The sequence below is a fragment of the Botryllus schlosseri genome, chromosome 5 (assembly GCF_051294905.1).
Source record: "Botryllus schlosseri isolate E-star chromosome 5, Bs_hap1, whole genome shotgun sequence".
NCBI classification, from domain to species: Eukaryota; Metazoa; Chordata; class Ascidiacea; order Stolidobranchia; family Styelidae; genus Botryllus; species Botryllus schlosseri.
Window position 1 is genome coordinate 8854053 of NC_137240.1, and position 14827 is coordinate 8868879.

The 14827-nt window shown below is 41.4% G+C and overlaps 1 protein-coding gene across 1 annotated transcript in view; it reads left to right on the forward strand.

Annotated features, from left to right (window-relative positions):
- LOC145438922 (uncharacterized) overlaps positions 1–14827 on the forward strand; it is a 254138-nt gene that overhangs the window by 19078 nt on the left and 220233 nt on the right. The gene's annotated exons all lie outside the window — the stretch shown is intronic.

Below are 14827 nucleotides of genomic sequence, written 5' to 3' on the forward strand. Positions count from 1 at the left end.
GCGATTGATAGGAGATGTTGAACTTTGGAGCTCAAAATTGATCTACAATGTAATCAGCTCCTCGAAAATTGTATCTTGTAGGAAATTATGCAATCAGGAAATTATAATTGCAATATATCCTGAAATTGCAGCTCTTCCAAATGATTAATGTATTCTTCCACCTTCGTCAACATCAGAATTGCGAGCCCGAGCAAGTTGAGGATTGTAAAAGTCCACGTCTCGCACAATTTCTCGGATACACGAGCTCATTACTGAATCCGGACAGTGTTATTTTCACCTTGATCAGATCTACGACATTACTAGGAAGGAAGAAATTTGACTCAATAAATTTGGAGAATAAGTCCGCTAAGTAAGCGATATAATTTGTCTCTACCAAAATGTCATGTCCAAGGCTATAGGGTCGCAGCTCTGCAAGATTCCCACGATTGTTCGAAAGAGAGAGGACAATCGCGCAACGTGGTTTACCTTGAAAAGTCGTCGCATTTCGGCGTGCAACAACGGGCGTTCAAATACTTCGCAATTATCATTGCATAAATTGAACCGCGCTTTCTTGTCACTGTGCCTTCTGTTAAATCTGCCCATTGACGGACAGGATCAACATTGCAAGCTATGTTCCCTCTAATTTTTCACGAGTATGCGGAAACACACCAACTCACTTCACCTTCCCTTTGGCAACAGTACGTGACACCAGACGTGCTCGTATCCATTGAATACACATGATTTATTGATAGAATCAAATTACAGCATTTCCATTTCGTTTATTACACGACACCAGATAATCACATTATGAGTGAAGAAGGGGAACTGCGCTTTAAACATGATGTGACGTCAACTTGAAATTAAGCCATTGAATCCATTTTCTTCAGAAAGCCACCGTATTCGAACTGCAGCTAAAAGCTTTTCGAAATATGCGCCATAATACACGTGCGACTCTGTGGTGTCGCAAAGGGTTAAGAAGCAATGACGCGCAATGATAATAAACCTCGACATCACGGATATTGCACTTATGCTACGGTGCATATTTTGAAAATCCTTTCGGGAGCAGTTCGAATACGGTGGCATTCTGAAGCATATGACTGCTGCCAAAAATGTGTCACTTTGTTGCATGCTGTTATTTCTCGACCTCCCATCAGGATTGTCGGTGTACAGTGGAATGATATTGTAATCGCCCAAACGTACCAGAAGCAAATTTCTTTGGTGACGAGCACACGATTACAAGTTGGTATTTCTATGTGGGGACGCGTCATTTTCCTCTGTTGTTCGCATCTTTCGTTTTTGTTGTTGATGTGTTTCATGTTCATGGTGTTTCGACCACATTTGTCATTTTGCATCAGGTCTACATTTTTCATCATTACTTTACCGAATTGTAGGACGGCCAACTTCGAGGCTTTTTAAGACACCGCTTACGCGGATCTCGAACTCGCAACCCATTCGTGCTGCAGCCGTGGAACTTACCTCTACGCTATCTAGACGCAGTTCGCATCTGTACTGTGGGGCTCAGATTTCAAAGGGCGATACTCTATTTCAATCGAAAAATGATGTCACATGGAATCGCGCAGAGCGCGAAGAAAATCTCAAGATTGATTAAAATTGGGAGTCAATTCGTAAATTCAATTTGTATGTCAACAGCTGCCAACACATACTTACTGAATTACGTGTCGACGGCCGCACAAATTTCATTTTACGGCCGCCGGTTGGCCACTCCTGGTGTAGGCCTTATCAATTGAAATCCTATTTCTGCCAAATGCGCTACTAGTTAAAATTTGATATTGGTGCATAATCTGCATATGTTACCGGTCTGCCCAGCGGCGACCAAGTTAATTGGAGTATAGAAGATTATCGTTCAAACGAATCGGATAAAATCAGAATTTTGCTGCTGAGAAGCTGGTGTGGTTCAACGCCCTACTCTTCACAGTTGCAGCATTTCACGACCAAGGTTTGCAAAGCCCTGTTGCGTAACTATTATGCGCAGCAATGAATTGCAATTCGCAGGCATACACAATAACACACTGTCCAATTTCGAACTCCAATTAAAAATACTTGAACAAAATCACTCACGAAGTATTTTGAACACGGGAATGCGACGCTCATAGGTGCAGATCCAGACACAACATAATTTAGAGAAGAGGAACGTAAGCTTGCTCGTCCGATGGAGAGAAGAGATTATGTTTGTCAGAGCACTCGGATTGAAATAGTCGTTTCTACCGAGATGGCGTCGCTTCGTCTGATTACGAATTACTGATTACATGTAGTGATGCACTTGTGTACATCTAAAATGGTCGTCAGATTGGTTAGATGAGCATCAGTGCCTTCTGCGAAAGACATAGTCATAATGTTTTTTCAAACCACATGCGGATTTCTTTTTGTGCGCGGATCAGATTTTCCGTGCGCCGCGCAGCTTAGCGGGAACGTTGATTGCAAGTAGCAATCGACTTTTTCGGCATACAGCCGATGGAAGATCAACGTCGAGAATGATCGGTAAACTTACTCGACTGAATCAATTATGCAATATTTTACTGCCCATTTTGCTGCCTTATTCATCAATCTTTTGACAGTACTGAGCAGCAGCTGCCGTCTCCAGTGGTTCCCAAACTTTTTCTGTGTGAGGGCCAAATTTAGAATTTCAGAGTACGGTCGGGGCCGCACGAATACTACGGCTATGAAACGGACCCAAACAGTCATCATGGCTATTTCGGAGTAGTTTTATTGCCCTGACGAGATTTCAAAACTGTACACTGTTTACCGCTACTTATCTGCTGCATTGGGTGTCCGTTAAGTGAATCAGCTTTTCTCGCCTAAACGCGCGAAGCGCGAGAAATTTCTTTAGTTTCATCACTGAATCGGTCAATATGATCGGGAATTGCATGTATTGCTATCAATTTTCATCCTGTCTCTGTTCACGTAATCGGATTTACCGGTAGAGCTGAGTGAGGTGTGTTTGAGAAGGTATATGCCCCCTCAATAGTAATTAAACATCTCCGGGGGTATGCCCGTTGGCAGGAACGTAACAGCACTTCGTCAAGAGCCCGGGCTCCCACAGGGACATAAACTGCCCATTGACCACGCATCACGTTGTTCGCTTTTGCCACGAAATTAAAGTTGTACTGTTTAGTGAGACAGCGCGACGCGCGAATATTTCGATAATTCATGATAAAATCGGTGAATAAGATCGGGAATTGCATGGTTGTCCTCTTTGCCGGTAGAGCTGAGTGAGAGGTGTCTTTGAAACTGCAGACCCCGTAAAATTAAATATCTTCGGGCGGGCGGACCCCTAGGTATGACTTCTATACATGATGTTATTTCGTGACCTCATGTCTGCTATATCAAAAAATGTAGAATTGCCCAAACCTACTAAACTGAAAGATCACACGATTTCATATTAGTATTTCTTCACTGGCATATAATTTTTCTTTCCTGCGAGATGGTATTTGTCTTGTGAGGTTCAGATTGCCAAGACAAGAACATTCGGCACCAGTCATTTAGGCGCCTATATGGACAATCAAACCTATATCTATTTTGTTTATATAACGAAGTTTTTGGTATTTCGAAGTTTTTGGTCAGCATAAAAGCAGTCCTTTACGGCCAAGGCTTTCTCGCTGCCGATCGTTCTGACACACTTCTTGTAGTCACATGTTACATGTCCTAAAACTATATGACTTGGTGCGTTGTGGTGCGGTCATGGCCAACGCTGATATGGACATTTCTATAAATCTTGCGTCTTTTTCTTGGGGAAGAGTACCCAATAATCAAGATATGTGGCGAATTAAAATCGCGCATAGCGCGAAAAATTTTTGAAAAAGTTGCATAAATTTTCAAAAAATACTCTATAATTTATGCTAATTCACGAAATAATTTTGGGCCTCCTTCGAGCTCGGCCCCCCTCAATTGGGGGGTTTGGGGTGCGGCAGTTACAGCCCTGACTATAGGACTACCAATTATGCTGCTTTTAGCCGGCTAAGCAGTATGCATCTCGGCGTATTCAACCGTGAGTCACGTGTTGCACATCTAGTTACCATAGGGTTACCATACATCCTCTTTTAAGATGATTTGTCCTCTTTTTTGATTTTTTTAAAGTGTCCTCGGAGGACGCCCAAATGTCTTCTTATTTGAGGATTTTGGTTACATATAGGGCCAAATTCGACTGATATACATTAAGTAAGCACTGTAGGAACGCTACGGCGGCTATTTCGGAAGCTGGACCGGAAAGTTGACCTTTTTTTTCAGTCAACCACCTGTTAATGTGACAGAAAAACTGTATTTTCCGGGAGTTGAGCCTCTTTTTCTTTTTTAGTCAAGCGACCACGAAGTGGGAAAAATTTACCAATTTACCTCCGGTTTTGAAAGTTATCAATATCTATTTATATCCATAGCTACTGCTCGTTCAACTGGAAAGTTAGGGTACATTGCATTGAAACAGCAGTGACGTAACGTTAGCAGTCATGCTCACAACTTTCCTGTAATTCTATAATTAAAAACTACATAGGCCAAGCCAAGCAAGAGTATTTTATAAATATAATTTTTTTTTGTGTCATAAATCGATTTCTTAATATATTTTGAGGGCCGCAAGAAGGCTATCTGGGGGCCGCGCTTGGGAATAACTCGTCTAAACCTACACCGCCCATCTGTTCTGCGGGCCCGCTAACGCGCAATTTATAGCCAGCGTCCCCACTCGTTCGTTTCATGCCCAGACGCCCGCTTTGGGAATCAGTGATCTAAAACAACGGTATTCAACTTGGACCGTAGATTTATAATTTATCGACCGTTATTAACATGTATTTACATAAGCATGAGTTGGCTACCGTCAACACGCCATTCCAATTTACCAATTGATCAGCATGTCGGCATATACAATCATAGACAGGGCCGTAACAGCACTTCGTCAGCCCCCCCCCCCAAATGTTGGTCATGGGCCCCCCCATAGGGTGATAAACCCCCCACAGGCTAAACGCTGCTTACCGCTGCTTATCATCTATATTGGGTGTCCGTTTAATTGCTATCAATTTTTATCCTTTCTCTGCTTACGTAATAAGAATTACCGGTAGAGCTGAGTGAGGTGTGTTTGAAAGGGTAAGACCCCTCAATAATAATTAAACATCTCCGGGTGTATTGTATACCCATTGGCAGGAACGAAACAGCACTTCGTCAGGCCCCAAAAAAACTGGAGTCTTGGGCTCCCATAGGGTGATAAACCGACCCGCCATCACGTTGTTCACTTTTGCCACGAAATTATAGATGTACTGCTTAGTAAGCCAGCGCGAAGCGTAAAAATGTTCGATAATTCATGATAAAATCGGTCAATAATATCGGGAATTGCATATATATTGCTATCAATTTCTTGTCCTCTATGCTCACGTAATCAGATTAACCGGTAGCGCTGAAATACGTGTTGTCTTGGAAAATGTAGAGCCCGTAAATAATAATTAAACATCTTCGGGCGGGTGGACCCGTTGGTATGACTTCGTTAAATGATTATATTTCGTGACGTCCTGTCTGCTATATCAAAAATATAGAATCGCCCAAACGTACTAAACTAAAAGATCGCACGATTTCAAATTGGTATTTCTTCACTGGCATATAATTTTTCCCTGTGGGGTGGTATTAGTCTTGTGAGGTTCAGATTGCCAAGACAGGAGCATTTAGGCGCCAGTTATTTAGGCGCCTATGAACTATTAAACCTACATGTATTTTGTATATATAACTAAGTTTTCGGTCAGCATAAGGGCAGTCCTTTTCGGCCAAGGTTTTCTAGCTGCCGATCGTTCTGGCACACTTCTTGCAGTCGCATGTTACATGGCCTAAAACTTTATACGTATTGGTGCGTCGTGGCGAGGTAATGGCCAACGCCGATATGCCCATTTCTATAAATCTTGCGTATTTTTTCTTGGGGGAAGAGTACCCAATAATCAAGATACTTGGCAACTTGAAACCGCGCGCAGCGCGAAAATTTTTTAATAAAGTTGCATAAATTTTCAAAAAATATTCTATAATTTATGCTAATTCACGAAATAATTTTGGGCCCCCTACGAGCTCGGGCCCCCCCAAATGGGGGGGTTTGGGGTGCGGCAGTTACGGCCCTGATCATAGATGAAATTCGCGATTCGATAATCGTGCTTCGAGTGGGATTCTGTCAGGTATATTCACAAACTTCACGATCGCTAACTCTCAGCCATATACGTGTCATTGGGTTTGATTATTCCTTGATCCATTGACATATTGTGACGACTAAGCAGAAACAGGGAAGTCGGTGGCGAGGAGTCCAGGTATAAATATACACCACGATTCTAACACCGTACTATTACTTTTCTAATGCCAATTAACGGATCTGCAGTCATTTGTTTCACGCAAATTTCAGTTAGTTCTATGTATTGTTACCACCCACGTCAATTTTTTGGATTTCGGCATTTCTACTTGCGAATATCTATTCTGTAGGGATGGTGTGAACCTCTGAAAGGTTCAGGTTCGTATGAACGCGAACCTTTTTGAAAGGTTCTGTGTGAACCAGACATGGGGTGATTACTTTATGAATGTAATCGATTGCGATTACGATTACTTCGGAATCACGCGATTACGATTACGATTACGATTACAGCAAAATCAGGATGTAGTCGATTACGATTACGATTACATTGGAAAAGTAATCACGATTACTCACGATTACATTTGTTTTGCTTCTTAAGACTATAATCTTAAATGATATATTGGAAGACAATACAAGGATTGCGATGAAAAGGCTTAATGAGATATCAACTCTCTTCATACATCACGCGTCATTTGCTTATTACGTCATAATGCACACATTGCCCAACTTTATAGTGGATGATTTATCGCATCCAACAATTTGCATTATTGCCAGGTCTTTACCTGCCGCACCCCAAATTCCTTAATAGGGTGGGGAGCGTGCTCGAAGGGGACTCAAAAGTATTTCGTAAACCAACATAAATTATAGATTATTTTCGAGAATTTAATTAATTCCTGAAAATGTTCTTCGAGCTTTGCGATTCAAATGTCTCCAGTACAGGGGTCACCAACGCGGACCAAATCAGTCGACCACGGTCGTTGTAGCAGTGGTGGCTTTTGGGGTGGGCGAGGTGGGTGGTCGCCCGGGCCCCCCCCTGGTCGAAGGGTCCCCCTATTTGGATTATGCGCTTTTTTTTTCAAGGATAATAACGAATATACATGGAAATCCGTGTAAAGCAAGAGCAGATGTGTCAATCATCATCAAATCTCTGCATTTGTCAGAAAAGTACCATATCCCGATAATCATCACGTCTCTGCATGCGGTAATATTACTTAGTTTTGATGTAGTATACCCTTGCATACATGAAAAAATAGACATGGCCTAATCCAGCACCTGGCCAAACCTTGCCGTGGTGAAAGAAAGATAATAATAACATATGCGAAAGGGGTTTCTGGGGGGCGAAGCCTCCCATAAGTTACGGATAGATACTTATAGGAGGGCCCCGGTAAGTCTCGCCCAGCCCCCTCTCCCCCTCTCCCCCTTCCCGTTCGTAGGGCCACCACTGCGCTGTAGCAAATATCCAAATGAGAGATTTGAAAGTTGAAGCTGGTTTCATATGAGCAGCAGTTGAACATGGGTCGGCCGACCCCAATGATCATACGAACGCAGTCGCTCGGGGCATTGTTTGTCTTCGCCCACGCGGCGGCTCAACGGGAATCTATAGTTAATATTCCCGAATGTCAACGCGGAGATTGGCGCTTCCGCGCGCACTGCAGCAACACAACTGCGCCCGGAAGAACTGGTGTGAGTCCCGGCGAGTGAGCGTGTTTTGTTCTTGGTAAGGGGCGGAAACCCGACCCAGTGCTCTGATTGTCTTACTCTAAGTGAAGAAATCCAACTGAACACGGATAAACGGCGGGAGTAAGTGGTCATCCGTCGGTCGTCGCAATAATCAGTACACATTACCAGACTTGGACAACTAGAAAATTTTCCAAATTAGATTAGAATTAGAGCTACGCAGTTTTTTCTGTATTAGATTAGATTTTGAATTAGAGCTACACAATTTTTCCAAATGAGATTAGAATTAGAATTAGAGCTACACAGCTTTTTCCAAATTAGATTAGAATTTGAATTACTGAATTCGAAAAAACTTGGAAGTTAAATGAAATTGTGAATGACAAATATATACAGCAAAAATGAAGTTCGGTTCAAATAAAATCACAGTGCATTCCCATAAACATGAGAACGGTTAACGTCTGTACACCAAGCTTGGCTGGTTTTGTACTATACCAAGGGTCACCAACACGCGGACCAAATGCGGTCGGCGATCTGATTTGTGATTTTGGGACAAGAAGCGAAGTAATGAATTTTGAAATGCTGAAATTGATTTCTGTTTCCAATTATTGTAGTTGTTTCAAAATTAGCTACTCGTTTGTGCTCAACCACACTATTCCTCGCTAACTGAAACGGTTTCGGCGATGGCAACAGCATTCAATCAATGGAGAGTCAGCTGATGTGAGCAATGAGAATATTACCTTGCCGTGCAATGGCCCAGCCACTGCCAAGACCGAGACGCTGAGAAAATGGCCTAGGGATTTCCCCCAAGATCAATCTTGAGGATGAAATAATGTTTCAGCTAGTAGCATGTCTGGCAAGCCCCAATATCGATTCATTAGTCGCTGATAAACGTGGTCAGGAATCGCGGGCAACCTCATAGTTCAAAATAAAATGAAAGTTTATAATGATAATATTTATTGTTGTATTTGTACTTCTTTAATAGAATTACTTCTTTTGTGGTAACCATGCCCATCGGCCATGTAAGTGAGCACGGCGTTGTACTAACGTAAAGTTTTAAAAACGTGATCGAAATAGATGTTTTCGCAGACTGCAAGCATACTATGCCAACATGGCTAACATTCGTCACAATAGCTACTATGATTGCACGGTGTATGTAATGCGATGGCGGCTTGGCACTAGATTTCCCTGTGCGAGAGGGTTATTATTGTTAACTCGGTACATCTGACACTCGGGACTGAGAGAGGTTATAAATGAATAGTAATATAATGCAATTACCAATATTATTGACGAAATTCAGTTTTGAAAATTGACCAACGGTTGGACAGGGGGACGTATTGCTGTTTTGGCTGAATTACTGATTCTAGCTACAACTCACGCTAACATGTCAGGCTATATAAGCGGATGGTTATGGCGGCAGGTCCAAATGCTAAGTAACGAACTGTGAAATAACGATTGACGCTCGTTTCAAGTAGTTATATGAGAATAAGATATAGTGAACATACAAATTCTGCCTTCAACCTAATACATATACTGCGAGTTGCTGTTACGAGAAACGGCTAATCACGGCTCGGTTATGATATATATCAGCAGCTGTTTATTTGTAATGCTTCGTTGTGGAACCTGCAATGTTTTATTCGACGAGGACGAAATTCCGAATCTTCGTCAGGTGCACGTGCGTACGTAGGCCTCCTGCTCGCCAAGCAGCAACGGTACACTGCGTTTAACTAAGCACAACCAAACATCAATAGATAAGTTACTATAGGCAGAGTGGTGATCAATATCCTGCTGCGGGGTAGGGGCTTCTGTAGTGTATTGATAACCTGATATACACCACTTGAGGTGTTCTTACAATCACACTACAAGGTCCATCGCATGTCTGTTTACTATGTGTGGATACTTCTTACGCAATGACGAGCGGAGCTATTACTTCTGACGTAATAATGAGTCGGTGGCGTTTGAAAACAGACGTTTGTGTTATCGCTAACGTGGTATATTATCTCATTCTTGTTCACGAATATTCAGTTTATGTCATAGTCCTTGTACAAACAAAAAGTAATCGTTCTTTCACAAAAAATCGATTAGATATGGGAAGTAGTCGATTACGATTACGATTACTTCAGATTTTTTTCGAATGTAATCGATTGCGATTACGATTACTTCAAAATGCTGTAATCGTCGTAATCGATTACGATTACTAATCGCGATTACCCCATGTCTGGTGTGAACGCGAACGCTAATTCCAACCCTACATTTCATTGAAGTGATAGCCTATGTACAATTGTACATTGTAGACGATATCTAGCAACGACTCGGGCCACATAATGCCATACAATGCTGAAGTACGTATCAGGCATGGGGTAATCGCGATTAGTAATCGTAATCGATTACGACGATTACAGCATTTTCAAGTAATCGTAATCGCAATCGATTACATTCGGAAAAATTCCGAAGTAATCGTAATCGCAATCGACTACTTCCCATATCTAATCGATTTCCTTGTAAAAGAGTGATTACTTTTTATTCGTACAAGGACTATGACATAAACTCAACATTCGCGAACAAGGAAAATATATTGCACCAGGTTAATGCTAGCGCAAACGTCTGATTTACAAACACCACTGCTCATTATTATGTCAGAAGTATTAGCTTCGTTCATGATTGCGTAAGAAGTATCCACACATTGTATGTAAATATTCGACGTACATTGTAGTGTGATTGTAAGAACACCTGCCGAGCTGCCGTGCGATATATCAGGTTATCGCTACACTCCAGACGGATAATAATCACCATTCTGCCTAGTTGCAAATGGTAACTGATGTATTGATGTTTAGTTAAAGGTCATGCTTATAGTTAAACGCAGTTTGTCTGTTGGTGTTTGGCGACCAGCAGGCCTATGTAGTACGTACGTACACCAGGCAAAGATCTGAAATTTTGTACTCGCCAAATAAAACATTACGATTTCCACAACGAAGCATTAAAAATCAACAGCTGCCGATATATATCATAACCGAACCGTTCATTGCCGTTTCTCGACACGGCAGCGTGCAGTAGCCTATCTGTATCAAGTAGAAACCAAAATTTATGTTCACTTTATCTTATTCTTGTATGACTCTATACTTTAAACGGGCGCCAATCGTTATTTCATAATTCTTTACCTGCCGCCATAGCCATCCGCTTATATGCCATGATAGCGTGGGTTGTAGGTACTAGCTAGAATAGGACCAAAACAGCAATTCGTCCCGTACTCCGAACGTTGGTCTTGGGCCCCAATAAGGTGGTCAATTTTCAAGTTGAAGACTGAATTATCGACAATAATATTAGTAATTGCATTATATTACTATTCATTTTTAATCCTCTCTCAGCCCCCGATAGTAAGATTTACCTGTAGAGCTGAGGGCGCGTAGGCCTAATTCTTAATTAAAACATCTGGCATGTTGTGTAATTACTTCATTGCATGTTGTTAATACTTGACCTCCTGTCTGTTATATATATAACATCAAAAGATATTGCAGTCACCCAAACGTAGATGACGAAAAGAAAAACTTTCGTGTGACGCACACACAAATAACTGCACTCTCGTTATTCATCTGTGGGTGACCCGGGTGGCATTTGTATTGTGGGCTCAGACTTTAAGGATAGGATTATTAATCACGCACACCCAGCGCGGCTATTGACAATGGACACATGCTCAAAGTTTTCCTTAGTAATACACTTCTTGGAGTCGCATGTTGGCCGAAACTGCATTTGTCTTTTGGTATGTCGCGGCGCGGTAATGACCGGCACCGAAATGCTTATTCCTGTAAATTATGCTTACTTTTTTCATGGGGGTGAGAGGTATGCATTTCAAAATCAAGCTATCAAGAGACGTTTAAATCGCGAAGTCCGAAAAAAATGTTCAAGTTAATCAAATCTCACGAAAATACTCTATAATTTATGTTAGTTTTACCAAATACTTTTGAGTCCCCTTCGAGCGCTCTCACCACCCTATTGGGGAGTTAGGGGTGCGGCAGTTACGGTCATGGCAAGAATGCAAATCGTTGGATGCGATAAATCGTCCCCGATTTAGTTGGGCAATGGGTGCATTATGACGTAGCAAGCAAATGGCACATCATTTATTGAGAAAGTTGTTGTTATCTCATTAGGCCTTTTCGACGATATCCTTGTATTGTCTTCAATATATCTTGTAAGATTAGTTCTAAGAAGCAAAATAAATGTAATCGTGAGTAATCGTGATTACTTTTCCAATGTAATCGTAATCGACTACTTACTGATTTTGCTGTAATCGTAATCGTAATCGCGTGATTCAGAAGTAATCGTAATCGCAATCGATTACATTCATGAAGTAATCACCCCATGTCTGGTACGTATTGACGTTTTAAACGTCGCCAAATGTATCAACTGGGGCAATCAAATGATATATGATAATCCCATAAACTCAATATCTTCCCTCGCTTTGCCAACAATTTCGACGAGGACTTGCAAAGAGATGTAAGCTAACGCCTTAGTAACGGTCTAGGCTAGACCGGGCAATGTATTCGTAGTCTGAGTATTGCTACGTTGATATTGAGCAGAGTGTAAAACGGGTTTCTATGCTGTCGATATTACCCCATTAGAAAGTCTTGCAACACCCCAATCGCACGGATTTGGTTTTTATGATGCAATAAATATATGAAATCAAGATTTACTTCGTACGCCTGCCAGATTTTTTACGTCGGACAATGATATCAATTTCATTGATTGGTTGAATAAGCATCATTCGCTGACTACATACATGTAGTATGATGTTGTGTCATTGCGAGTCAAGCAAGCTCACAGCAGAGTCACTAAATATTCGAGCAAACTCTTGTAATTAAACAAGTAAAATTTTTGAGATTGTCAAGGTGCACGCTCGTTTACTGTTGATTTTTCTGCTTCGAGCGCCATGCATTCAGTGGCCGCAGTTAGATGCTATAAATTATAATGAGCTGAAAATTGTACTGTATGAAAAAGGTTCACAGTGCAGAACCTACCAAGGTTCGTTTTTGAACGTGAACCTCTAAAGTTCCGAGGTTCACACACAGAACGCGAACGTGAACCTTACGTTCACACCATCCCTACTATTTTGACAAAAGTAGGAATAAAGTAAAAATTCAATTACTCCTGGTTAAAATGTAAATGCAGTGATCACGCTTTCAAAATCCTAGTCCTTTATGTTTTTTATTGAACAATTTTTGCGCTTATCACCAAACCAGGTCATTTACTCCTTGAGTCCTTGGTACAGAATGTTGTAATGTTCGTAATAGGTCTCGTTTTTCTTTTTGGTGCGCTGTACGGATGACTTCCACTCACGCATCCATTCACCATCTTTCTTTCTCTGTCGCGTCCATGCGTCCTAGTCACTGTCTTCTGCTACCGATTTTAGGAGCTCGGCTTCACTTGAACTATCTGGGCTTTTTCGAATACCGCCGCGTACGCGGTTTAATTATAATAAATTATAAATTCACATAAAATTGACGTGGTATATTTCCATGATATAGATCAGGGGTATCAAGCTCAAATGTGCTCGCGGGCCAATTTTCTAGTTTTTGATGACGCCGCGGACAGCAGCATCAAAAATAGGGGTATTCAATGTATAATCGTAGGCCTTATTTGACGGGTCCTTGCAGATTGGAATTCCACAAACAACGTGAAAATATAATTTACTATTGTACTATTCATGCATGGCACGGTAATTATCATTTTCAAGTATTTGAATAATATTTTTTTTTGCTGGGCATAATTTGTCGAAATAATGAGTCATAGACACCATACGAGAGAGAAAACGCACCATGACATCGTAAAACCTGTTTCGTCGTAATATTGCAGCTAGCGGACATTTGACGTGCCGCAATTATAGGTAGAATATTTTAGAGTTTACTAAAGATTTACCTGGTATCAGAGCATTTGCACAGTGTAGCCTAATCCGGGTTTATGGTATAGTCCTGATAAGCCGGCTATTGATCACGTCACTTTCCATCTTCAACACAATTTCCGAAGGTACCTACATTACAATTAAAATGCCTATCCACAGTAAATCGCGCGTAGCGCGGATAATATTTTTCCTTTACATCAATTGGCCCAGAAAATATTCCACTTTTTTGTTGGTTTGCAAAATAATTTTAAGCTCTAGGTAGCATATACGCCTAATTCCACAATGCATCTCGTACCCCCTGGTGTGGGGCGTCGTACCCCGAAGAAGTCCGCGGACGCCTGCTTAAGAACCCCTGGAATAGAGATGTCCAATCGCCGAAGAATCCATTGATGACAACAAAATGACAATGGTTTCCATTCTGACGTGATTAGATAGCTATATACGCTACGCAACGCAAGCTTCGACCTTTTGATATATTACTATTCTCCACGGCAGTTTGATGGTTTGTTGCGACCGTGGTCGTACCAAGTCACGGCGTTCCAAGTCATAATTATTTCTCGGATTTTACCGTATGACCCGACTCAACTCGATTCATTTTTATTTTATCACCCAGTCAGTCCAAATTCGAGTAATTTTACGAACGTTCGCGCACAAGTCCAAATCCCAATTTTCAGTCATGAATCATCACCAGGTCGTGTTTTATCACCATGAATTAGAAATGTTACATAATAGCTGATCTTCCACGGCATGGTTAGCTTTTGAAAGTGACGTGATAGTGAGGTTTGATGAGATTTAAGGTTTTTGCATTAGTTTTAGAGTGAATTTCAAGTTCTCAATTAAAAAAAAGCTATGTTGCAGTGGAATATATTGTCGATTACTTGAAAATCCAAAATGCCATCGCGGGCCGCACAAAATGTTCTCGCGGGCCGCGTGTTTGAGACCCCTGATTCAGATCATTGGTTCCTAAGCATTACTAATGTCACGGACCATTACGCTAGTGGTTAGTCTGTAGGCCTTAGTCGAACACCAAATTTCCGCCGAGTCATAAAATCGAATCTAACACATTGGACAGCTAACACGTTACTATAGAAAACTAGTATCAACAAAAGTGGTGAAAGAGCACAACCACTAAAACATGATTTTCATGCGAAAAAAGATGATAGTGAATATTCACTGCAAAT